This window comes from Carcharhinus amblyrhynchos, chromosome 14, assembly GCF_965287045.1.
Source record: "Carcharhinus amblyrhynchos chromosome 14, sCarAmb.v2.hapA, whole genome shotgun sequence".
Lineage (NCBI taxonomy): Eukaryota > Metazoa > Chordata > Chondrichthyes > Carcharhiniformes > Carcharhinidae > Carcharhinus > Carcharhinus amblyrhynchos.
Genome location: NC_137337.1, coordinates 68,278,561 through 68,303,052, shown reverse-complemented (window position 1 = coordinate 68,303,052; position 24,492 = coordinate 68,278,561).

Genomic DNA, 24,492 nt, shown 5'->3' with positions numbered 1-24,492 from the left:
GTGCTGGTTAGGTGCATTGGCCATGCTAAATTCTCCCTCAGTGTGCCCGAACAGGGGCCGGAGTGTGACAACTAGGGGATTTTCGCAGTAACTTCATTGGCCCTTCGAGCCTACACTGGTAACAATCTCACAGGGCCCTATCCCTGTAACCTCATGTATTTACTCTGCTACCCTGCCCTGACACTAATGGACAATTTAACATGGGCAAACCACCTAACCTGCACATCTTGGGAGTGTGGGAGTAAACCAGAGGAAACACGCAGATAGGAGGAGAAAGTGCAAGCTCCACACAGACAGTGACCTAAGGCCGGAATTGATCCTGGGTCTCTGACGCTGTGAAGCAGCATTGCTATCCACTATGCCACTGTGCTGCCCACATCTTAGAGCTCTGATAGTTATAAACTCCTTATATTTTCTGGATGTTTTCCAATTGCAACTTTAAGTAAAGGTTCCATTATCTATCCTATCATCAGTATTAAGCCAAATGGTTGATAGCTCTCTGGACTTGCTTTATCTCTCTTGTTAAATATAGCTGCCCATCAATCCCACACAGTGAAGCCAAAGCTGGAATTGAACCCGAGTTCCTAGCATTGTGAGACTGCAGTGCTAGCCACTGTGCCACCGTGCCAGCCCAATGAATTAAATCAAATAAATTCTACTTTTGCATGATTGTAGATGATTCACTGTATCAATCACAAAACTCAAAGACAACAAAGAGGACAGGCCTGGGTTAGATGCTCTGTCAGGTAGTCAGTACACCCTAAATTGACCAAATGGCCTCCTTCTGCGCTGTAGGGTTCTATGATTCTATGAAAGATAAAATATTTGGTTTTACACCTACCACTAGTTTGGTACAGTCGATGAGATATTTGGGAAATACACTCAAGGTGATTCCAGCTCTTTAGAAGAGGACTTTTGAACCCCAGGTTTGATATTATAATTCAAGCTTTGCCTTCGAGATTGGCTGTAACGGGGAAAGTAGAAGCTATCTTGAAATATATTAACTGCCCTTCTGGTGCTGTGCACTTCTCCCAAGAATGATAGACTGAGGAGCCCACCTATCAGCTCAAATTTTCTTCACACAGTCTGGGCTAATGCTCCAGCAGAGTACCGAGGGAGAGCTGCATTGCTGTTTGGTGCCCTCGGGGATTTAAACTGAAGCATCATCGCCGATATTTGAAGAGGCGAATGCGTTCTCATGACACCCAACGCAATACCGGTCCAGCAGAGAACATCATCGAATTATGAACGACTACGTTTCGGTAAATTAGGAAGGAAGTATTGTCACGGTGCAGCATCTTATATAACGGAGGGAGCTAGGTGCTCTCAGTCTCACTGACAGGCCAGGAAGAAAGTTTCATCATTGGTTGCGTTCTTGAAAATCACATGGCAGCAAAATTTCCACATGCGTATATATGTAGAAAAACTTGTAAAAACATATTATAAATTGAAGCATGTACATATTTATAACAAAACTGGAGAAAAACTTATTTGTTTTATCTTGCTTGTTTGTGTCAATTTAACAGGGGGACAGGAGACAGAGTTGTACAGTTCAATGCACAATTAGCAATTCCAGTTAAAATTATGTCAACGGTCTGTCCTATGATCATTGTCGCAGTTAAGCATGTTATAGAGATAACCTGTCATCATATTTTTTAGCACATTTTCTGTCTAGGACATTCATTGTGCATTGTAACCATGAGGAGGCAGCAAGGCAGACAGTGTAATGTAGGGAAACCTATCTCGATATATTGAATCATGCCCTTGGGCTGGTATGGTGGCACAGTGGTTAGCACTGCTGCCTCAGAGCACTAGGAATCCGAGTTCGATTCCCGGCTTGGGTTACTGTCTGTGTGGAGTTCTCCCCGTGTCTGCATGGGTTTCCTCTGGATGCACTGGTTTCCTCCCACAGTCCAAAGATGTGTGGCTGAGGTTGACTGGCTGTGCTAAATTGCTGTTTAGTGTTAGGGGGATTAGCAGGGTAAATGCGTGGGGTTATGGGGATAGGGGCTGGGAGGGATTGTGATGGTTCAGACTCAGTGGGCCGAATGGCCTTTTCCTGCACTGTAGCGATTCTGTGCACCTTAGCTCCGAGCTACAGGTGTCATTGTAACTATAGTCAGGAAAATTTCCATCATCTAAACACTTTTCCGCAAATTTAAACAAACAAAATTCCAGCCAAAGAGAAGTACACGAGCTGGGATTCTCCAGCAGTTCATGCCGGCGGGATTCTCCATCCCCTCCAGCAGCGCCCCTGCCCCCTCACCACCCACAATCCGTGGGTTACCCGCCGGTGTGGGGTGATGGCAGATGGAATTCCCATTGACAGTGGCGGGTCTGGAGAACCCCGCCGCGGGCAAACAACGCTCCACCTCCCACTGGGAAAGAGGTGGGGGTGTGAACACGGCTGGGAGACCAGAGAATCTCACCCTTCTTCTGAAGTGATAACTTCTTCAGAAATTTAGATTCTAGGACCTGTAGTAAAATGAGTGTTTGAAGGTGTTGGACGTTCAGTCAGAAGCAGCAAGATGGCGGAACGTTGAGTTAAAGCCAAGAGGTAACTCTGGTCTTGAAAAGGGGTTGGGCAGTTTGTCAGCAGAGACTAACTCCAAAGAAAACCTGATTAAAACACTTCGGCAAAGGTGAATTGGTCCTCCTCTCAATTTTGCCTTCATGAAGCAAGCGTTCAACTCACTCTGTTGTACTCAACTGTCTCAATCAGCCCTTAGTCTCTCAATAACTGGGCACTGGTTGCACATTATGGGCAGCACGGTGACACAGTGGTTAGCACTGCTACCTCACAGCGCCAGGGACCCGGGTTAGACTCCGGCCTCGGGTGACTGTGCGGAATCTGCGCATTCTTCCTGTATCTGCATGGGTTTCCTCCGGGTGCTCCAGTTTCCTCCCACTGTGCAGGTTTAGAGGATTGGCCATGCTAAGTTACCCTTTAGTGTCCCAGGATGGGGGATTAGCCGGGTAAATATATGCGGTTACGGGGCTAGGGCCTGGGTGGGATTGTTGTTGGTGCAGGCTCGATGGGCTGAATGGCCTCCTTCTGCACTGTAGGACTTCTGTGAGTCAGTGAACTGGTCCGGGTGGGATGAAACTAGCAATAAGTGGTATAGTGGAAAAGTTCATTCAGACGCCATGGGCAATATCAAGCAAGACTCACCGCAATCCCCCACCTACCGGACCCCTCTCTCCAGAGAATTCCAGGCTGCCAAAGAGACATAGAGACCAGGGTTTCCCACTAGGTAGAAAGATCCCAGGATGCTATTGTTTAGCTACTATAGACTCAGAACATTGGGAGTCATGTTCAGCCTCAGAGAGACCAACGGGGACTTGAGAGAAAAATTGAATGATTTGATACGTTGAACGAAGAAGAGGAAAATGATTACAACTGCCAATCAGTGAGGGGGAGAATTTAACTCAATCTAAATTCCATCCGTCTTTACAGAGTTAAAATCGAACCCCACAAGTTAGGATGGTCATGTCTTATATTTTAGGCACCTTTCCCCACCCACAAAGAGGAGTTGGAATCTCTCCCTCAAAGGCTGTGGATGTGAGGGTGGTGGCAGGGAAGGGGGGGGTCACCTGAAATTTTCAAGACTGACATTGACAGATTTTTGTTGGCAAGCGAGGGCAGGAAAAATCAGGTTGGCGGAGCAGGCGCACTAGGCCTGAAAGCCTGTTCTGGAGGACCCTCACAGGTGTCTAAGGATCTCTTGGACCGTCACCAGATTCCCTTGACTTACAAACTCGATTCCACTCCTAAGAGCACTTCAGGTACAAAGGCAGAATCTGGAGTGCCGGTAGCCCTGACATTCCTCAATATGTACACAACACAGCTGAGAGTCCCAGATTGGGCAGGCAATCGTGACCTCAATCAGAGAGCTCATACTCCAAGAGGCCTACCTGACGGGCCCTCATTACAGTTTCCATTATGAACAAACCCAGAGAAAAGAGAAGGCACGGGCGTTGTGAGAGGGAACTCCAGTCACACTAATGGTGGGCCTCTTATCCATGAGGACAGACAAAGCTCTTCAGCTGAGCCTTACACTGAAGCAGTGCTCTGTCTCTATTCCTGGATTCAGAAATACCGCAAGTTAATGTAGCGTTCGTTCATGACATTACCTCCCCAGTGGGCTTATCACTCCATTTGAAAGCACAAAAACGCGAGCACAAAACTATGCATGTAAAATATGTACAGGAGCTCTTCCAGATTTCTGGAATAACAGTTTACTGATGGATGGAAAGATTGCAAAAGTTTGGCACTTCAAAGCTTTCTGATTGTTTGGTAATTTAGTTGAATGCACCAAAATCTGAGCAATTGCTGTATCACTCTGTGATTTTTTTTATGAATAAACATGACTGAAAATGGCAATATATGGTGTGTTTGCTGTTCTCATCAAGCCCATTGGAACAGGCTGGGTCCCTCTGTAATGTTAGCTCAAGTGAGAGGAGGAGAGAACCCTCCAGTGTGATCCATCAACTTCTCCCTGTGTTGGTTCAATGGGTAAGTGTAGCACCCAGTGTTGCACAAGAGCAGAATGGTCATAGGGGTGAATGGTCCTGGGGTGGCACGGTGGTTAGCACTGCTGCCTCACAGGGCCAGGGACCCGGGTTCAATTCCGGCCTTGGGTCACTGTCTGTGTAGAGTTTGCACATTCTCCCCATGTTTGCGTGGGTTTCCTCCAGGTGCTCCGGTTTCCTCCCACAGTCCAAAGATATGTGGGTTAGGTTGATTGGCCATGCTAAATTGTTCCTTAGTGCCACGGGGATTAGCAGGATAAGTACGAGTGGTTAGATATAGATCATAGAACCCTACAGTGCAGAAAGAGGCCCTTCGGCCCATCGAGTTTGCACTGGACACAATCCCACCCAGGCCCTACCCCCATATCCCTACATATTATACCCACTAATCCCGCTACCCTGGACACTAAGGGGCAATTTCTTAGCACGGCCAATCAACCTAACCCACACATCTTTGGACTGTGGGAGAAAACCGGAGCATCCGGAGGAAACCCATGCAGACCCGAGGAGAATGTGCAAACTCCACACAGACAGTGACCTGAGCCAGGAATCGAACCCAGGACCCTGGAGCTGTGAAGCAGCGGTGCTAACCACCGTGCTACCGTGCCGTTAGGGGGATAGGGCCTAGCTGGGATTATGGTTGGTGCAGACTCAAAGGGCTGAATGGCCTCCTCCTGCACTGTAGGGATTCTATGTCTGTACTGAGTGAGTTGCTGTCAGCCTCAAGACCCATAGAGTCACCGGGATTGTTCGTGGTTGATTTGAGTTAAGGAGAGTTATCTGACCATTGCTCACTGGAAGTGGGAAGTGTGCGAGAGGGTGTCAGATGGAGGCGGGATTGTACTTGGCTCTGACTGTTTTTACAATGTGCTGTGCATTTGGGGAATTACTGTGGCCCCTTTAAGCGGATGGTCACTTGACCACCACGTGACATCTTGGGGATCTCCACAGGCTGCTGGCAGCCTGTACCTTGCACACCTAAAATTAAGCCTGCCTGCTGTTTCAATTAAAGCTTGCCTGGGCTTCCCGAATTCAATTGATCTCAGCCGCTGGGCAGCTGCCCTGCCACAGACAACACAACCCAATGGAGCCTTAACTCAAGAAGAATAGCTGTGAGTTCTGCGAACCCCAATATAATCAAGACCCTGCATCTGTCACTAGCTTCAAGTGACAGGCTCTGGTTAGATCCCACTTGGAGTATTGTGAGCAGTTTTAGGCCCTGTATCTAAGGAAGAATGCACTGGCCTTGGAAAGGATCCAGAGGAGGTTCACAAGAATGATCCCTGGAATGAAGAGCTTGTTGTATGAGGAACGGTTGAGGACTCTGAGTCTGCACTCATTGGAGTTTAGAAGGATGAGGGGGGAATCTTATTGAAACTTACAGGATACTGTGAAGCCTGGATAGAGTGGATGTGGAGAGGATGTTTCCACTAATAGGCAAAACTAGAACCAGAGGGGCACAACCTCAGGCTAAAGGGACAATCCTTTAAAACAGAGATGAGGAGGAATTTCTTCAGCCACAGGGTGAATTTGTGGAACTCTTTGCCGCAGAAGGCTATGGAGGCCAGGTCATTGAGTGTCTTTAAGGCAGAGATAAAGAAGTTCTTGATTAAGAAGGGAATCAGCGGTTATGGGGAAACACACCCAAGGCCTATTCAGATACACTGAAGGAGAATTTAGCATGGTCAATGCGCCTAACCAGCATATCTTTTGGACGGCATGGTGGCACAGTGGTTAGCACTGCTGCCTTACAGTGTTAAGGACCTGGGTTCAATTCTGGCCTCAGGTCACTGTCTGTGCGAAGTTTGTACATTCTTTCTGTGTCTGTGTGGGTTTCTTCCGGGTGCTCCGGTTTCCTCCCACAGTTCAAAGATGTACGGGTTGGGAGGGTTGGCCGTGCTAAATTGTCCCTTAATGTCAGGGTGACTAGCTAGGTTAAATGCATGGGGTTATGGGGATAGGGCCTGGGCGGGATTGTAGTCAGTGGAGACTCGATGGGCCACATGACCTCCTTCTGCACTGTAGAATTCTATGAACTTTACACCGTGAGAGGAAACAAGAGCACGTGGAGGAAACCCACACAGACACAGGGAGAATGTGCAAACTCCACACAGACAGTGACCCAAGCTGGATATGAACCCGGTCTGTGGCGCGGTGAGGCTAACCACTGTGCCACTGTGAAATTGCAAGGATCTTCATCCACAACTGGGGCAAGAAACAGCAACATAACATTCTAAGCGTAGCAAGAAAGAGAAATCTTGCATTTCTCTGGGGCCTTCCACGATCTGCCAAAGCACTTCACAGTTAATACACTACTTCTGAATTTTAGTTACTCTGGTTATGTCGGGAACACTGACAGCCAATCTGCACTCAATAAGCTCCCACAAGTGATAAAAGAGATCGGATCAAGAGTTTTAGTGATGCAGAGAGACGAATATTAGCTATTAGGAACGCTTTCTACTCTGCTGTGAAATACCCCACGGGATCTAATATCTCCACCTCAGATGGAACTTGGTATATAGATTCATTCAAAGGCAGTTTGCTACACTGCCACTCTGAGAGTTGAATGATACAGGAAGGGTAGACTCCACACACCACTGCCCTGACCCAGAAAACATATTGGAGCCAAATATGGTAGTATGAAACAGAGCAGGGCTGGATAACGGGGTCCGAGTGAGAATTCCACTCCCTCAGTGCTGAATCCAGCTATGTAAAATAAAGCCTTGAAATAAAGCTCTACAACATCCTTTTCTATAAACGGCATAACTTCTTTCCTGGCCTTGAGCTGACTTTGTTCTTCGCAACCATTGTCCCAAAAAATGGTGCCCAGAGCTTCAAATCCACCAACACATCATATGACTCTTTACATCTCCCTGTGTAACACACTGTTCAGTATACACAGCTCTCCCTGTGTGTAACACACTGTTCAGTACACACAGCTCTCCCTGTGCGTAACACACTGTTCAGTACACACAGCTCTCCCTGTGCGTAACACACTGTTCAGTATACACAGCTCTCCCTCCTGTGTGTAACACACTGTTCATTATATACAGCTCTCCCTGTGCGTAACACACTGTTCAGTACACACAGCTCTCCCTGTGCGTAACACACTGTTCAGTACACACAGCTCTCCCTGTGCGTAACACACTGTTCAGTATACACAGCTCTCCCTCCTGTGTGTAACACACTGTTCATTATATACAGCTCTCCCTGTGCGTAACACACTGTTCAGTATACACACTCCCCTCTGTAATGCATTGTCTGATACACCCAATCTTTCACCAGTAACACAATTTTCAGTATATATAGATCTCCTGTAACATTGTGTTTCATACATTCATCTCCTCTTCCTCCTACACTTTCTCCTGTTATTACTAATGCAGATGTGACCCTGTATTGGCAAGATGTGGCAACTGTCTGATCCCTATTGCTGGTGAGTGCTTATTGTGTGCCCATCATTCTGTGCGTGGTGATTTTCCTTTGTGCCTTGGCCTATTCTCTCCTCTGCTTCCCGCATATTTTCTGGTCACCATGGCAACGACATAGTCTTTCTGAATCTGAGAGTGGAATGCGTTGTCTGTCTAATCCCGCTGGCTGAGTTTCCTGGGACAACAGTGGCCTGAACAAAGGAGATTTGCTGACAAGTTGCCTCCTTCCCTCCCTCCCCCCCCCCACCTCATGTCAACCACCCTGTACTCCCCTTTGTGCCAGGGCATTGGGCACTCCGCAGGATTCACTGAGTCCTCTTGGTGCGTTCCCTAGGCCCGTGAACACAACTGATGATCTACATTTGGTTAGACCATGTAAAGCCAGTGCATTGCCACCCTCACCCCTCGCCCCTCTATTGCCAATCCCGTGGTAATGATGATGAGATTTCTCCTTGCTTGGCTCCTCAGCCGGTTTCCTGTCCCCATCCCATCCAGATCCAGGCACAACTCCCTTTTCTCCCGTTGGGTGGACCCCCTCCTGTTTGTCTGGAAAAGAATTTGCATGCCAGAACTTTCCACTGTTGAGACAGCTGGTGACTGGAGCGAATGTTGCCAGTCGGAGACGCCCTATCAAATCCTTTAATCACCTTAATCGCTTCAATTAGTCCACCCCTTAATCTTTCATAATCTAGAGGGAAAAAAGCCAAGTCTACTCTCTTGTCTTAACTCTTTAAGCCCCGTAATCATTCTAATGAATTTGCACACCACCCCCTCTCCCCACCCTCCCACCCCCTCCAAGGCTAATGGATTCTTTGTGGGCACATAACACCAGGTTAAAGTCCAACAGGTTTATTTGGAACCACGAACTTTCGGAGCGCTATTCCTTCGTCAAGTGAACTTAATGTCAATATGCGCAACCTTCTTGGAGACCCTCTCCACTTTGAGCCGGCAGTTTGCGGTGTAGCCATGATGTGGAGATGCTGGCATTGGACAGGGTAAGAAGTCTCACAACACGCAGTTAAAGTTTTATTTGGAACCACAAGCTTTCAGAGTGCTGCCCCTTCATCAAGTGATTGAGGAAGGAACACCGCTCCAAAAGCTCGTGCTACCAAATAAACCTGTTGGACTTTAACCTGGTGTTGTGAGACTTCTTACTGTGCCCAACCCAGTGATATGCCAGCATCCCCACATCATGGCCACACCACAGACTGCCAGCTCAAAGTGGAGAGGATCTCCAACAAGATTGCACATATCAACACAGACATTAAGTTTCTACACTCACTTAATGAAGGAGCAGGGCTCCCAAGGTTCATGATTCCAAATAAACCTGTTGGACTTTAACCTGGGTGTTGTGAGACTTCTTACTGTGCCCACCCCAGTCCAACACCGGCATCTCCACCTCATGGGTTCTTTGTGAGTGTGCTGCTCAGAACTGGAATTAATGCTATGGCTGGGATCTTAACCACTGCAGAGGGAAAAATTGAAGAAGGCCACAATATGAGGCGATGGAAGGTGTGTTGGTTGTGTAAGGCTCGGATGAGTCTCCGCTATCCCAGTAGTTCTCCGAATCTGGCCTTTGGGCGCATCACCGATTGCCATCACTCTGCCATTGGCAGCTGTTGCCTCTGGTTGTCTCTCGGTGGGTGTCGCAGACTCTTGGCTCCAGGCGTTCATCTCTCCAACTCTTCAAGTGTCTCACGTCCTTTCTGATGTTCCTTAACCTCTTTGATCGAGCTTCCAGGCACCTGCTCTAATATCTGCTAATGTGGCTCAGCTCATGGCCTACAGTTTGTGAAGCCTAAGCTGGCATTTTGTGCTGTTATCTTAAAGACTTTGCAATGGGCAGGAGGAAAGGGAGGTTTTGTCATTTTGCCAATTTGAATGAAAGGAATTTTCAGAGATGTTCAGGTTAGGTGGATTGGCCATGCTAAATTGCCCCTTAGTGTCTCAGTGGGTGGCACGGTGGTTAGCACTGCTGCCTCACAGCGCCAAGGACCCAGGTTCAATTCCTGGTGTGGGTCACTGTCTGTCCATGTTAAAGTTAAAGTAAAAAGTTTATTTATTAGCCACGAGTAGGCTTACACTGTAATGAAGTTACTGTGAAAACCCCCTAGTTGCCACACTCTGGCACCTGTTTGAGTACACTGAGGGAGAATTTAGCATGGCTAACATACCTAGCCAACACGTGTTTGGACTGTGGGAGGAAACTGGAGCACCCGGAGGAAAACTAGACTGAGAATGTGCAAACTCCACACGGACAGTCACCCAAGCCAGGAATCGAACCTAGGAAACCTTGGTGCTGTGAGGCAGTAGAGCTAATCACTGTGCCACTGTGCCACCTCATGTTCTCCTCATGTTTGCGTGGGTTTCCTCCGGGTGCTCAGGTTTCCTCCCACACTCCGAAACATATGCTGGTTAGGTGCATTGACCATGCTAAATTGTCCCTCAGTGTACCCAAACAGGAGTGTGGTGTCTAGGGGATTTCCACAGTAACTTCATTGCAGTGTTAATGTAAGCCTACTTGTGACACCAATAAATAACCTTAAGGAAAAACATAAGAAGTGTAGGTAAGGGTGATTAGTGGGGTAAATATGTGGGATTACGGGGATAAGATGCTCTGTCGGAGAGTCAGTGCAGACTCGATGGGCTAAATGGCCTCCTGCTGTACTATAAGGGTCCCATACTTCTATGAATCTATGAACAAATATTGTCTGGCATGCCTCTCTTCCTTAAAGTGGTGACTGGGAATCTCGAACATTCACCAGAGACGGCAGATGAGGTCTCAGAGTTAACTTCTGATCCAAACAGATAATGTTTCCCACAATGCAACACTCCTTTGGCGGCCATCTTCTCCCTCACATGCAAAACACAATCAACCTCGGGTTCTCCCAACCCCTTTCAGGTGCAGAAGGACCTCTTTAACCTGCCCTGTGTTGTCCGGAATCAAATATAATCCTCTCCCACGACATTCCTTTGACGCTGTTTTACACATTTCCTACAATCCTGTGGGATTCACTGAATGTCGGCAGCTTTTTAAAGGGGGGGGATCGTGGCCAGTCTGCCTGTTTTGCTTCTCTGGCTCCAGTCGTGTAAGCTAGGCCCCAGAGGAAATATCTCTGAGTTTATAAATCAACAAGCCCAAAGTAAGAGCAGTTCATTGAAAGCTCCTCAGTGTTTCTGCCTCGCTTCCATTCACCACCTCTCGCTCTGCACAAATGAGTGATTCATGCTTGGCGGCATTCAAGGTTGACCTGAATAGTTGCAACAAGCACCGGCTTGGGCGTCAGCCATGGCGCAGTGGTTAACACTCTTGCCTACGAGTCAAAGACCCTTGGGTTCAAGACCCCTCAGTGGAATTCGTCAGCACGAGAATACAGGTTGACACTCCAGTGTGGTTCTGTGGCACCGCCGCATGGTTTGGCGGTTTCCTCTGACGCGGTAACACAGTGGTTAGCACTGCGGCCTCACAGCACCAGGGACCAGGGTTCGATCCCTGGTTCGGAAGACCGTCCATATGGAATTTGCACATTCTCCCCGTGTCTGCGTGGGTTTCCTCCGAGTGCTCCGGCTTCCTCCCATGCTCAGAAGATGTGCGGGTTAGTTGTATCGACCATGTTAAATTGCCCCTTAGTGACAGGGAGATTAGTAGAATAAATAGACAGAATCATAGAACCCTACAGTGCAGAAAGAGGCCCTTTGGCCCATCGAGTCTGCACCGACCACAATCCAACCCAGGCCCTACCCCCATATCCCTACATGTTTACTCACTAATCCCTCTAACCTACGCATCTCAGGACACTAAGGGACAATTTTAGCATGGCCAATCAACCTAACCTGCACATCTTTGGACTGTGGGAGGAAACTGGAGCACCCGGAGGAAACCCACGCAGACATGAGGAGAATGTGCCAACTCCACACAGACAGCGACCCAAGCCGGGAAACACATGGGGTAATGGAGATAGGGTGGGATTGTTGTCAGTGTAGGCTCGATGGGCTGAATGGATTCCTTCTGCACTGTGGGGATTGTATGATTCTGTGTTAAATTTGGGGCCCCATTGACCCTCTCAGGCAGACACAACATTTCCCTGGAAAATATTCAAAGATGAGCGGTTTCAGCTATGAAGAGAAGCTGGGATTGTTTTCCTTCCAGCAGAGAGGCTGAGGGGAGACCTGATTGAAGTGTATATAAATTATGAGGGACATCGAGGTGGTAGAAACATTCCCTTAGTAGAGGGGTCAATAACCGGGAGAGGGGACAGATTTAATGTAAGGGGTGGGAGATTTAAAGGGGATTTGAGGATTTTCACCCAGAGAGTGATGGAAGTCACTGCATGAATGGGTGCTCGAGGCAGGAACCCTCACATCATTTAAGAAGCATTTAGATAAACACTTGAAATGCCACAGTGTGAAAGGGCATGGAACAAGTGCTGAAAAACGGGATTAGAACAGATAGGTGCTTGATGGCTAGTGCAAACACAATGGGCCGAAGGGCCTCTTTCCGTGCTGTAAAACTCCATGGCCAAAATTTTACGACCTCGCTCGGGATAAAATCCCACCCGAGGCCAACAGAGAATTGCGTACTGCGAGCCGTGCCCACTCTGGTTCTGGGGTGAGCGAGGCGGTAAAATTCCAACCAATGACTCTATGAATATGACGATAACTCTACACATTCCAAGAGGGCTCCATCCCTCCATAAGAACTGAGGCGGGGCCCAGGGGTTAACTCTGCAGAGACAGAGAGGATGATAATTCAGGTGGTGTTGCTGCCTTTCAGTGCAAACTGACGGGACCATAAGGATGGTATGGGTGGATGATGGGATACAGACCTGGGACATGCTGCCTGGATTCCATGGATAAAGAGCAGCCATTTGGGCGAGTCACTCAGCTCCTGACAATATACCAGGGCCATAGGATAAAACATCAACTCGAGCACAAAGTGACAAATGTGAGTGGCACAGATTTTACAGCCTCGCTCAAGCAAGACCAGAATTCTCACTCAATGTCAACGGAGATTCCTGTTGTCAAGTCACTCACCCGCGCCAATTCTGTGGCGGGTAAGGTAGTAGAGTTCTGGCCAATGTCACCAAAGAAACACCAGGGTAAGGTTGCCAAGCACAAGTTGGCTTTCATTCCCTTGAGTTCAGAGGATTGAGAGATGATGTGGTCGAGGTTTTTAAATTGGTAAAAGGAGAGGTTAGATCAAGTTAAAAACTCAGGTGGGGAAATCAAGGTGGCTAACCTTAAGATTGGTGTTGGGTCGTTGAGGAGTGAAGTTAGGGAAGCATTTAATGAAACTTTGGCACTCTCTCCCTCAAAATAGCTGTCGAGGCTCAACTGAGATCTTCAAGTCTGAGGTTGAGAGATTTTTGATGGTTATTACAGAGCCATGGCAACTAGAGGAAATTAAGACACACGCTCGATGGGCTGAATGGCCTCCTTCTGCACAGTAGGGATTCTATGATGAGCCATGAAGGGGCCTTCTGGAGGGAGGGAGATAATGGCAGCCTGGTCGTGTATCCAGAGGCAACCATTAATGCAAAGGTCTAATTAATGCTCTGGGGTCCAAATCCCAACGTGGCAACAACTATTGGAACTTTAAGTCAGTTGACAACAATCTAGCAATGGAAGCTAGCCTCAGTAACGATAGCCACAGGGTGGGATTTTCCAACCATTCCTGCCAGTGAGATGTTCTGCTCCCAGCTACAGCAACCCCCTCCCCCACCACCCCCGCCACCGCCACCCCAGACACGGGCTCCCTGGCAGCGGAGGGTGTGAACAATGGGAAACTCCGGTGACGGTGGTGGGACAGGAAGATCTCGCTGGTTGCCAATGGCAGGCTGCCTCAGCCTCCGCAGCGGGAATGGAAAATCCCACAACATGAAACCATCGTCTGCTGTTGTGAAAACCCATCTGGTTCACTAAGGCCCTTCGGTGGAATGAAATCGGCTGTCTGGGCTCCACACGTCTCTGAATCGGCAAGAATGTGGTTGAATCTTAACTGCCTTCCGAGCAAGCAGCTGAGCTTGAAGGCAAACAGGGATGGGCAACAAATACTGGCCTTGCTCACGTCCCATGAAAGAATGAAAAAAACCTGCTTTAACTCTAGACTTCTATGCGCAAGGTGTCCAAGTGAAGTTAGGGCGACACAGTGGCACAGTGGTTAGCACTGCTGCCTCACAGCGCCAGGGACCTGAGTTTGATTCCTGGTCTCAGGTCACTATGTGTACTGTCCCCATGTATGGATGTGTTTCCTCCGGGTGTTCCGGTTTGCTCCCACTCTCTAAAGATGTGCAGGTTGGGTTGATTGGCCACACTAAATTGCCCCTTAGTGTCAGGGGGATTAGGAGGGTAGATATGTGGGATTATGGGTATAGGGCCTGGGTGGGATTGTTGTTAGTACAGGCTCGATGGGCCAAATGACCTCCTTCTGCACTGTAGGGATTGGTACAAAGGGATCTAGTCGTTGTAGTGAATGAATCACAAAAAGCTAGTAGGTAAGTCCAACAAGTAGTTAAGAAGGCAAATGACATTTTGACCTTTATTGCAAAGAGGTTGGCGTTTAAAAACAGGGAAATTTGTTGCAATTTACAGGGTGTTAGTGAAGCCTCACTTGGAATACTGTGTATGGTTTTGGTCCCCTTATCTAAAAAAAATACAGTAACATTGGAAGTAGTCTAAACCAGATTCACCAGATTAATTCAGAGAGGGTTATCCCATCAAGGGAGACTAAATAGTCTGGGTCAGTATTATGCACATTCTCCCCGTTTCTGAGTGGGCTTCCTCTGGGTGCTCTGGTTTCCTCCCACACTCCAAAGTTGTACGGGTGAGCTGTGCTAAATTGCCCCTAAGTGTCAGGGGGATTAGCAAGGTAAATATGTGAGGCTATGGGGATAAGGTCTGGGTGGGATTGTTGTCAGTGCAGGCTCAGTGGGCCGAATGGCCCCTTTTGCACTGTAGGGATTCTAAGATTCTATGGAATTAAAAGGCATTTAAAATAAAATCTCCACGTGAAGATCTTGATAACTTAAGGGGGAGGCAGAATAGAGAAGATCTGAAGATAGGACTTTTACTCCGACTGATGTTGCCACTACATAACTAACATTTATGTAGCTTTTGATCACATCAGGCTGCGCCAGCCACTCTCAATGGCACAGTTATGTGCGCCGAGCTTCATGGTTTTGTGGTATTTGTAAATGCCGGATTCACTCAGAGCTACCTTTGTTGCAAAGTGGGTTAAATAGTAAACTTTTACACTGCAAAATACAGAGAGCCAAGGCCAAGGCTTTAAGAGCAAATACCTCCGAAACGCAACACAACTTCTTTTCCTAAAGTTAGTTCTGAAACTGTTTCCGTTCAGGATATCTAATTGCTATTTTTGTTTGTTCCTGTGCCCATTTCAGGCACTTAATCAAACATTCAGATACCTAGGCAGTTCCTGTTGAACATTCAAACCCCACCACAAAGAATTAGAATTCCAACGGCGGCTTAGCTGAAAAATATTTTTCTACCCAACGTGCTGCAACTGTTGATTTAGTTACATCAATCAAAATTGGACTCAGAGAAGGTGGCTCTGCAAAAACATATGAGGAGAATGAGCTATAGGCTCACAGGAATCTATCTGAGAGGTTCAGATGCCTTATACATAGAATAACAGATATCCAGGAGTGAGTTACAGGCTGGAATCTAATCCAGGGGTTCAGGTGGTTTATATATAGAATAATGGATACCTGGGAGTGAGTTACAGGCTGGAATCTAATCCAGGGGTTCAGATGGTTTATATATAGAATAATGGATACCTGGGAATGAGTTACAGATTGTAATCTAATCCAGGGATTCAGATGGTTTATGTATAGAATAATGGATACCTGGGAGTGAGTTACAGATTAGAATCTAATCGAGGGGTTCAGATGGTTAAAATATAGAATAATGGATACCTGGGAATGAGTTACAGATTGGAATCAAATCCAGGGATTCAGATGGTTTATGTATAGAATAATGGATACCCAGAGTGAGTGACAGACTGGAATCTAATCGAGGGGTTCAGGTGGTTTATATATAGAATAACAAATACACAGGAATAAGTTACTGACTGGTGCCTAATCAAAGGCTTCACATGTTTATATATAGAATAATGAATACATGCGAATGAGTTACAAACTGGAATCTAATCGAGGGGTTCAGATGGTTTATATGTAGAATATTGGATACCCGGGAGTGAGTTACAGACTGGAATCTAATTGAGGGTTTTGAATGGTTTATATATAAAATAATGGATGTGAGTTACAAACTGGGATCTAATTGAGAGGTTCAGATGGTTTATATATAAAATAATGAATATCTGGGAGTGAGTTGTAGACTGGAATCTAATCGAGGGGTTCAGATGATTTTTATATAGAATAATGGATACCTGGGAGTAAGTTACAGACTGGAATCTAATCAAGATATCCAGGAGTGAATTACAGACTAGAATCTAATCGAGGGGTTCAGTTGGTTTAGATAGAAAATAATGTAATGTCTTTACACAGCCTTTGAAGCAGTAACAAAACCAATAAATGCTGGAAAATCTCAGCAGGTCTGACAGCATCTGTGGAGAGAGAATAGAGCCAACGTTTCGAGTCTGGAGTGACCCTTCATCCAGACTCTGAACGTGTTTGGATGACCCTTGGGCGAAAGGTCATCCAGACTTGAAACATTGGCTCCATTCTCTCTCCACAGGTGCTGTCAGACCTGCTGAGATTCTCCAGCATTTTCTGGTTTTGTTTCAGATTCCAGCATTTTGCTTTTATCCGAAGTTTGCAATTATAATGACTGGCTCAGGGATTTGCTGAATGGGTGGCATGGGGGCACAGTGGTTAACATTGCTGTCTCACAGTGCCAGGGACCTCGGTTCAATTCCGGTCTAGGGTCACCATCTGTGTGGATTCTGTATGTTCTCCCCATGCCTGTGTGGGTTTCCTCCGCGTGTCCCGGTTTCTCTCACACTCCAAATATGAGTGGTTTTGGTTGATTGACTATGTTAAATTGTCCTTAAGTGTTGGGGGATTGGTAGGGTAGATAGGTGGGGTTACGGGGATAAGGCCTGGGTGGGATTGTTGTCGGTGCAGACTTGATGGACCGAATGGCCTCCTTCTGCACTGCAGGGAGCCTATGACTCTAAACTGAACGAAAAGCAACGATGCCATTACTCCATGCTGCATTGCTGCCGCAGCTTAACTTTGTGGGCAGAACTTTGTAACTGGAGCCATTTCTGTGGGCTTTTCCACTCAGCCCAGGATAGTCAGAAGGAAATTGTCTGAAAGATTCCCCAGTTGGAAATGGGATGCCCGCAAGTTGACCTACTATCCAAATTCAAAATATTTAAACAGCTGACCGAAGTATGGGTTTTTGTTTCAGCGTGTGCCTAAATCAGGGAAGCAAGCCATAAAAATTCACCTCGCAATTATTTACACAGGCTGAACACATCAGGATTAACAGAAGAAGAACCAAAGGACCTGCGTAAGATGTGGACAATATTGGAAGGCTGGTTCAGAATCAGGTTAAATTTCTGTATTAATTGCCTAGTCATTTCGACAACAGCCTACAAAATCCAGAGACCGCATAGAATCCTACAGAGTAGAAGGAGGCTATTCGGCCCATCAAGCCTGCACTGGCCACAATTCTACCCAGGCCCTAGCCCCGTAACCCAGGATTTACCCTAGCTAGTCCCCCTGACACCAAGGGGCAATTTTAGTGTGGCCAATCCACCTAACTCGCACATCTACGGACTGTGGGTGGAAACCGAAGCACCCGGAGGAAACCCATGCAGATATGGGGAGGATGTGCTTGGTTTCATTGGTCAGAACGTTGAAACAGGAGTTGGGACCTCTTGTTGAAGTTGTGCAAGACATTGGTAAGGCCACACTTGGAAAACTGTGTACAGTTCTGGTCACCCTATTATAGAAAAGATGTTATCAAACTAGAAAGGGTGCAGAAAAAGTTTACTAGGATGCTACCGGGACTTGATGGTTTGAGTTATAAGGAGAGGCTGGATAGACTGGGACTTTTTTCTGTGGAGCATAGGAGGGGTGATCTTACAGAGATCGACCAAATAATGAGGGGCATAGATCAGCTAGACAGTCAATATCTTTTCTCAAAGGTAAGAGTCTAAAACTAGAGGGCATAGGTTTAAGGTGAGAGGGCAGAGATACAAAAGGGTCCAGCAGGGCAATTTTTTCACACAGAGGGTTCTGAGTGTCTGGAACAAGCTGCCAGAGGTAGTAGTAGAGGCGGGTACAATTTTGTCTTTCATAAAGCATTTAGACGGTTACATGGATAAGATGGGTATAGAAGGATATGGGTCATATGCAGGCAATTGGGACTAGCTTAGGGGTTTAAAGAAAAGGGTGGCATGGACAAGTTGGGCCGAATGGCCTGTTTCCATGCTGTAAACCTCTACGTCTTTACGATGCTACGACTCTACTCTCGCTCTTGTGAATGTGTTCAGTAACTGATCTTCACTGTTTCTGAAATAAACAACATTAGGATCGACCAAGCCAGCTTTCACTCTAGGATCTGACTTGATCATAAGATAGAGACACTGTGCTAACCATTGTGCCACCATGCTATCCCATGTGTTGGCATATGTCTCGATCCACATAAAATAAAGCCATGCCAACTCAAGATAAGCATAACCTTCAAAGATGTCTAGACTTTTTAATTTTGTGAAGCCCATGGTTTTCCAGCTTGAGAATGGGGGGAGTACAAGCATTGAACCATAGGTGAGATGTGAGAAACTCTGCAAATTGCATCGTCACTGTATGCATTGTGGAACAGATTCACCTTAACTCATATTCAATGGTTTGACACTTTAATAATGGTTGAAACAATATAGTTTACATTCATTCAGTAAACTCCAGTAAGATAAATTATTGACCGATATAACAGCAAAATATAAAACTCAAATAAGAAATTTATTGCTTATAAAAATATTCAAAAGTCTTTCATTTCTTTGTTGCTTCTCATGCTCTCAACGGACTACCTACTGAGGATGCCAGGGTACAAACTACATTGGTTGTTCTATTCATGATATCTGGGGAAATAGCCCACCCCAGCACAGGGCAAATAGAAGGGTATTTCAGGCACTGTCTCAGTCTTCTAAAAATCCCTCCCACCCGATGCTAACCGAATCCTTGTCCTTAGATTCATAGAATTCCTCCAGTGCAGAAGGAGGCCATTTGGCCCATTGAATCTGCACCGACCACAATCCCTCCCAGCCCTATCCCCATACCCCACTTATTGACCCTGTTAGTCCCCCTGACATTATGGGGCAATTTAGCTTGGCCAATCCTGGAGCAAAATGAATGTCCTGTTCCCAGGAGTACACCAAGCCCTGCTCACAATTATTTCACTGGAGAGGTTTGGCATTGACTCTCCCCCATTAGCCCTTTCCCCTCGTGGGAAGATGGCTGATCCCCACATATTAGTGGTCAACAGAAACATGACGGAGACCAGGACCGCACCACTGCCCATAATCTTTGCTGAACATGTTGGGCTAACATGATGTCCATTACCTCGTGCCAATTTGGGGTGTTCACTTTCTTTTTTTTCCTCACATTGGCACATTACTTGATAGAAGGATCCAAACTAAACAGATAAAGACTTTGAAAGAAAAATACTCTGATGATTTAAAGGGCTTCAAGGAAATATTGCAATTCTGGTGGTCACAGTTTTGACTGTGAGGCTAATAAGATATGGAGGGTAGAATTTCCATAAAGTTTAAAGCTTATTTATTAGCGTCACAAGCAGGGTTACATTAACACTGCAATGAAGTTACTGTGAAAATCCAGTGCCAGTAAGGGTACACTGAGGGAGAATTTAGCATGGCCAATGCACCTAACCAGCCCGTCGTTTGGACTATAGGAGGGAATTGGAGTACCCGGAGAAAACCCATGCAGATATGGGGAGAATGTGCAAACTCTACATAGACAGCGACCCAAGTCGGGAATCAAACCCGGGTCCCTGACCCTGTGAGGCAGCCGTGCCAAGCACTGTGCCACCGTGCTACCCATCATGAAACTTATTCTGGTCCTTTGCTGCAAATGAACAGAAGCACAGGAATAAGAACAGTTCAGGAGTTGCACCTGAAGTTAAGAGGAAAATTGGGACAAATACTTCATGAATATTTATGGGAATATTGCAGCATGACAGAAACTCAAACAGGCGTCCTTCAAGGAAGATCAACCCGCACTGGTCAAAGTAGAAAACAGCTGAACATGTTTTGACTTATTTTGTTTCCTAACCATGGAGATGTAGCGATGAAGGAGGAGGGGATGTATACAGAGAGGAGATATGATGAAGGTAATGTTATACATGATTGAGATAAAGATAACAGTCAACTAACGTCGATGGTATGAGTTGGGTCATGAGGAATTTGAGACAGATAATGAAGATTGGACCTGAGATGATGTGATGAAGAGGGAAGTGAAGGGGTGGAAATTTTGATGGAATAAATGTTGAGTTGGAGATGATAAGATGGAAATTAAACTGTTGCGATAGAGGTGGTGAGCAAATGGTGGTGGACTTCAGAATGTGGTGAAGATGGAGATGATGTTGGAATGGAGAGGTTAGGGTGGAGGCAATGGTATGCTGAGGTGGGCTTTGTGATGGTGGGCAGATCATAGAATCATAAAATCCCTACAGTGAAGGAAGCCATTCAGTCCATCGAGCCTACACAGACCACAATCCCACCCAGGCTCTATTCCCATAACCCCACATAATTACCCTGATAGGGTACACGAGGGTCAACTTACCATAGCCAATCAACCTAACCTGCACATCTTTGGAGTGTGGCAGGAAACAAAAGCACCCAAAGGAAACCCATGCAGAAGAACATGCAAACTCAAAACAGTGTTCCGAGGCTGGAATTAAACTTTGGTCCCTGGCGCTGTGAGACAGCAGGGCTAACCACTGTGGCACCCCAGATGAATGATGCGATGATGAGTCTTAGTTGATAATGATGTACTAAGTTAGTGATGGGATGAAGAATGAGATGGGATGGAGTGGTGATAGGAAGGTGATGAGATAAACATAACCACGAGATGGAGGTGATGAAGATGGAGTGGGTGATAGAGGTGACTTGGATGAAAATGGTGCAATGTTGACATTGATGGTAAAATTGTTGACATAATAATAACGACATACAGTAGTTAGACAATTTAAATCTGATGCATACCAGATTGGCAGGGTTTGATTAGTTATGGGGAAATCACATGTCCACTGGACACAAGAACATGTCAAACTCCTTGGCCGTACAGAACCCCAGGTCCTACTCCATTGCACCAGCTCATTAACATAGCATTGACAAAAGGAAAAGTATTCATGTCACCCATATGGGTCATATTTTCATTTCTTGACCTTTGAGAAATCAATTGATTTTCAAAGCAGGAGAAGCATTGTTGGCCTCAGCACTGTTCATGATACGATAGCAATGATGGTTCTGGGATGGCAATGATAATAATAATGGGATGGTAATGAGATGACAATGAAATGATAATGGTGGTGATGAGATGGTATAATAATGGTGATGGAATGATATGAGGCAGTGGCTTAATGGGATTGTCACTGGACGAGTAATCCACACATACAGCGTAGTGCTCTAGGGACCCGGGTTCAAATCCCAACACGGCAGATTTGGAACTAAAAGTCTATTGATGACCATAAAACCATTGTCACTCATTGTAAAAACCCACCTCATTCACTGATGTCCTTTAGGGAAGAAAATTTGTCATTCTTACCCGGTCTGGCCTACATGTGACTCCAGAGCCACAGCAATTGGTTGGCTATTTAATACCTTTGGAGATTGGCGATAAATGCTGTCCCAGCCAGAGACACCCACATTTCATAGAAAGAAAATGAGATGATAACGATGATGGAAAAGAAATGATACGATAATGAGATGGTAATTATGATGGTGATGGGGTGGTATTATGATAATGAGATGACAATGAAAATGGAATGGTAATGAGATGATATTGAGATAGGATAGAAATGATATGATAATAAGATGGTAATATTGATGGATGGTAATGAGATGACAATGCAATGATACTGATGATAGAATGGTAATATGATAATGAGATAGTAATGATGATGGAATGGTGAAGAGATGATAATAAGATGATAATGATGGTGATGGGATGGTGTGATGACAATATGATAATGAGATGAATGGCAATAAGATAATAATGATGGTAATGGATGGTAATGAGATGATAATGATGGTAATGGGATGGTATGATGGTAATGATATGATAATGAGATGGAATGGTAATGAGATGATGTGATGGTAATGATATGATAATGAGATGGAATGGTAATGAGATGATAATGATGGTAATGGGATGGTATGATGGTAATGATATGATAATGAGATGATATGATGGTAATGATATGATAATGAGTTGGGATGGTAATGAGGTGATAATGATGGTAATGGGATGGTATGATGGTAATGATATGATAATGAGATGATATGATGGTAATGATATGATAATGAGTTGAGATGGTAATGAGATGATGGTAATGGGATGATATGATGGTAATGATATGATAATGAGATGGAATGGTAATGAGATGATGGTAATGGGATGATATGATAATGAGATACCAATGATGATGGAATGGTGATGAGATGACAATAATAATGTTGCTATTAAGGGAGATGATAGATGTGATGATTGCAGCAGAGAGTTGGAAAAAAGATATCACCAACAATTGTTCTATAGGATCATGAAGATAATGTACTGTGCAACTTTCTTAACACACACAAGTTCAAATGGAACTATTTCAACAGCACAATCAGACAGTGAGATAGAATTCAAAACTGTTCCTCCAGGTGTGTAGATTTGGCACAACAGTTAGTTCAAATCACTCACTGTCAAAAGAAACTGGATGGCTGAATCTGTGTGAAATAATTACTGTGTGACACATTGAGTATGGGGGAGGAAAGAGGGAACATTCAAAAGATGTCCAAAAGCTAACAAGTGTTTGTGTAATAAATCCCAATACGTATTTCACCAAAAAGAAATGCTATTATTAACGTAATATCACAAGTGCTGGAGTTACCTGGTGATTTAATATCCAGCCCTATCTCAAGCGAGAGACATGTTTACCGCTTGGTCAAAACAGTCCTAAACCAAGCTCATGAAATAACACTAACAAACACTGATGGTTCAAGTTTCGTCACATTTCTCCTCCAGACACTAAAAGCCATGGTCTTCTTAATGGCACTGATGGGAAGGGGATGCACACACTGAGACAAAGGCAATGGAAAACTCTCCCAGAATGCTTTTGCCCCTATTCTGCTCCCTGTATGATAACTTAGCTGTGGCACTAACAAAATGTAAAGTTCAGGGTGACAAACTCTGAGGAAAAAGAACAAGAGGCTTTTTGGTTGAGGGAGTGGAGGGGGCCGGGGGGGTGGGGGGGGGGGGGGGGGGGTGATCAGAGAGAGGCAATGTTGGAGGAGAGAGGAGTGGGTCACCCAGGGCTAGGTTTGCAGGGGGAAGCTGGTGCCAAAGTGGGGTGGAGTGAGTCAGGAGGCCCGAGCTACTTTTAGCGACAGGTTGATGAGGGTTGATGGGTAGGAACCAGGGGAAACAGGGCTAGTCTTGGAGGACAGACGAGGAGGCCAGTCCCACAGGTGTGAGGGATAGTGAGGGAACTTAGGGCCAAGCTCAGTCTGGAGTAGCTTCCCTTCCCACACTGACATGTGGCCATGTTTTCAACGTGAGGGAAAGGATAAGTCAACTGAATTGAGATTTCTATAAGACAGCGCCAAGTTTTTAGAACGGTCGTTTAAAAAGATTAGTTAAGTTGAATTTTGCTTCTTGTTTTCTCTCCTCAGGAGATTGGCCAGCCCGTCTCCTTCTCCTCCCCATGGCTGAGAGTTTTCCAGTCTCTCTCCCAGAAATACTGGGCAAACAGCAGAAACCATGCCGGGACACAGTGCAAAATTAAAAAAATAGCCACGAAAAGCCGTAGAACAGAGGACGGTTGGTGAAGCTATTTAGCTACCCCCCCCAGAGCCCCTTCCACGCATCTCCTAGTGGCAGGTGGGTGGGGAAGGGGAGGGAATGGAAACTCACTTAGAACTGTTGATGTAACTGTTACACCAGTGGCTAACACCACTCAAACATTCCCATACCAGGCTAACAAGGATTAAAGATAACGGGCAGAACTTTACAGCCCCACCTGCCATGGGAATTGTAAGGGATTGGAGGAAGTGGGGGGAGACCGTACAAAAGGTCCGTTAACCTCAGGTGGGATTTTCCAGCCTTGGGGCAAGCGTGGCTGAAAAGTGTCCTTCAAGGTGACAGGGAGAGTAGGGGGGAGTCTTTGGGGACAATGAAGAAACATTCGCAAATGCAGGGTCCTTAATATAGAGCTGACTCTGCTCCCATGGAACTAATACAACCATCAGACTCTCCCTCCCTCTCCACAGATCTTCAGCCTTTTTCCTCAGTGGGCTTCTCTCTTCCTTCTGAGGCACTAAC